General features: G+C 54.1%; 1 pseudogene; it reads left to right on the forward strand.

The window, feature by feature from the left end:
- The first annotated feature begins 1,003 nt into the window (after positions 1–1,003).
- On the forward strand, positions 1,004–2,295 carry LOC112674621 (tetraspanin-17-like; annotated as a pseudogene).
- The last annotated feature ends 867 nt before the right edge of the window (positions 2,296–3,162 follow it).

The raw sequence follows: 3,162 nt of genomic DNA on the forward strand, positions 1-3,162 counted from the left end.
CACATTTTATGTTTTCACTGTGTAGTATATTTTATCATAAAAAGGGTTTTAAAAAGGAAAAAGATTAGTCTTTTTAATTAAAAATTTTAGCTTTAGGGGAAACTTTTTTTTTAAAGACCATCTGTTCGTTCTCAGCTCCATCATCCCTCTCTCACTCCTTTCTCCGCCAGCGTGTCAGTAGGCTCTCTGCGAGTTCGGGGGCTCGCAGCTTCACACTGGAGACTCTCACATGTCTCTGATCAGTGCAGCAGGAGTGGATGTATGGTTGCACACGTGCATGCACACAGGCTCACACACTGGGTCGCACACACATGCACACACATGCACGCACACAGGCTCACACACTCGGTCGTGCACACATGCACGCACACAGGCTCACACACTTGGTCACACACACATGCACACACACTAGGTCGCACACACATGAATGCACACAGGCTCACACACTCGGTCGCACACACATGCACACATATGGGCTCACACACTCGGGAGGCTTCCCACTTGTGCTTTAAGAGAGCGCCTTTGCTCCTCTTCCCAGGTGGGCAGGATCACGGAATAGACCCTCCTCAAGAACTCTGCAGTTCCCCCAAGACCTCGCCCCCACCCCAATGGAGAGCTCCCCCTTCTCCCTCCCAGACCTCTGGGCAGGAGGGAGGCAGACCTGCTGGCTCTCTGACAGGCGGGCAGCAGGCCCCCGTCCCCGGGGCCTGCAAGGCGCCCCCCCACCCCCTGATAAGACTGGTCCACGTCATCTTCATGATGATCCTTTGAAATCGATGGGCGGGCTCTAATTATTTCCACTTTTCAAAGAGCCCATTGAGCCTCCTGAGGCTGGAGAACCTTCTCTCCAGTCAGCGGGCCATACCTCTGATCGCTTGCCGGCCCCCAAGCCTCTCGATGTTATCTCCCCAGCCAGCCCCACTCGGGTCACGGTCGATTGTGCCAGAAGAGGTTGCCTGACGCCAGGGCAGCCAAGCCGTAGGGCGCCCGGAGCAAGGGGGTGATGGCGGTTGGGTGGCGAGTTGGAGCATCTGAGAAGCGTTTTGTGAAGAACACAAGGAAGCCGTTGTTAGAAGAGGAAAAGCTAAAGCCCTCGGAGATGGGGAGCTGTGCACAGGTGCGCTGGGGGTGGAGGAGGAGGTAACGGGGAGGAGGGGGAGGAAGGAAGGTTGGCTGTGAACGGAAAATACCTATTGCTACCAGCAGAGGCGAGTTACTTGCGTGGCCCTGCGGGAGCCCTGCAGCAGCCCCTCCGGGCGCACGTCCCAGGGGTCGGGGTGCGGCCTGGCTGCCACTCTGTCCAACTCCTGCTCCACCTTGGGGGGGGCCGGGGTGGCTCCGCGGGTTAAGCGAGGTCAGCTGGGGTCAGGATCGGGTGCCCAGATAGAGACCCACGCCAGGGTCCCTGCTCAGCGGGGAGTCTGCTTCTCCCTCTCCCGCTCTCCTTGCTTGCGCTCTCTCTCAAATAAAGAAAGAAAATCTTAGAAAAGTTTGGGTGGGGGGGTGGGTCGGGAGGCCGTGGGCCTGGGGGCCAGGTGGTGTCCCCGGCCGCTGACACATCGGGGAGGCCTGCAGCCCGGGTGGCTGTTGGGAGTGATGGGAGGTGTGCTGTTGGTGCTGCAGGCGCTTGGGGAGATGACCTTCCTGCTCCAGTCGTTCTCAGGGCTCCCCATCTCTTCCTGGAGCGGGCAGCAGGGGTCCTGGCATTCGTAGTCAAGGGCTGGATTTGAAAGCAGCTCATTTTCTTCCTCATGAGCAACAACGTCAAGGCCTACCGGGCCAGCACTGACCTCCAGAACCTCACTGACCTCGCTCAGGAATATCCGTCTTGCTGCTGAGCCCGAGGACCTAATGACTGGAGCCTCGGTATTTATTTCAGCTGCGCTGAGTTGAGCCCCAGTCAGGAGCGCTGCAGTGTGCTCTTCCTGATGCGACAGGGACGCTGCCGTAGGTGTCCTTAACACCTAGTGTGCTAGGCTGTCGGCTGGACTGGAGCTGGAGCAGCAGGGCTCCATCCACACCAAAGGCTGCGGCGTCGGCCAGTTTGAGAAGTGGCTGCAGGAAAACCTGATTGTTATGGCTGGGGTCCTCGTGGGCATCACCCTCCTCCAGATCTTTGGTATCTCTCTAGCCTAGAACCTTGTGGATAACATCAAGACATTGAAGGCTGACCGACAAGACTACCACAGTGGCCGTGGCCACCTGCCTGGCCCACCTAGGGACCACCCCACACACACATACACATCCTCTGCCACTGTGCCCATGATGGGCAAGGACACAGGTGTTTCTGCTTGAACCTGAGCTCTATACGGGTTGAGTATGGATGTGCTGCGTGCCCAAGGAGAAAGCTATGTCTCTTTGCCTGGCTTAGAGCTGTGTGCATGGAGGGTGGGTATGCCTACATGAGTGTGCACAAGGAGCCACCATCTCAGCTGTTGTTGAGTGGCAGGCTCTCCAGGGGCCTGGGAAGAGCACAGCAAAGAGGGTGTAGCCAGGTGGGTGGGAGCAGTCTACCATGTCCCCACCTAGGCTAAGACACACTTCTCTATGCAAGGCTCTGTGGGGTAAGGTTGGGGCCTGCTGTTGCCTGGGACACAGCTTCAGGCAGCTTCAGAGCTGTGTTCTCTACTAGCTGTGACTTTGACCCTGCCATGAACCCACTTTGCCCTCAATGTCTCAGATTTTAAAATGGATCCAAGAATTTTCTCTCCCTAACTTGCCTCTCAGTGATGGCTACAAACTACTAAAACAAAACAAAACAAAACCCCTGAAAACAAAACAAAACACCAACAACAAAGTTTGAGGCAGATAACCAAGCTATGAGGACAATGATCAAGGAAGCCTGAGCTAAAAGGTAGTTACTATTATCTTATTGGCTGACAAAAGTTAAGCCTTTTTTCCAAAGTACTGATGGAAAAGGAACAGAGAGAAAATAAGAAAGTTAGAGAATCAATCTAGGAATCTACCATCTGATTAATAGGAAAGAGGGATTAAAAAAAAAGAATGAGCAATAAAAAATGGAGTGGAGGAAATTATCAAAGAAATGATGGAAGAAACATCCCCCCAAGTAGATGATGTGAATCTTCAGAGGCTAAGGTTCCATTGAGTACTTACTGAAATAAGTGAGACAAACAGGCAAGGCAAATCTACTTGCCAAGAACA

This window comes from Canis lupus, chromosome 36 (assembly GCF_003254725.2).
Source record: "Canis lupus dingo isolate Sandy chromosome 36, ASM325472v2, whole genome shotgun sequence".
NCBI classification, from domain to species: Eukaryota; Metazoa; Chordata; class Mammalia; order Carnivora; family Canidae; genus Canis; species Canis lupus.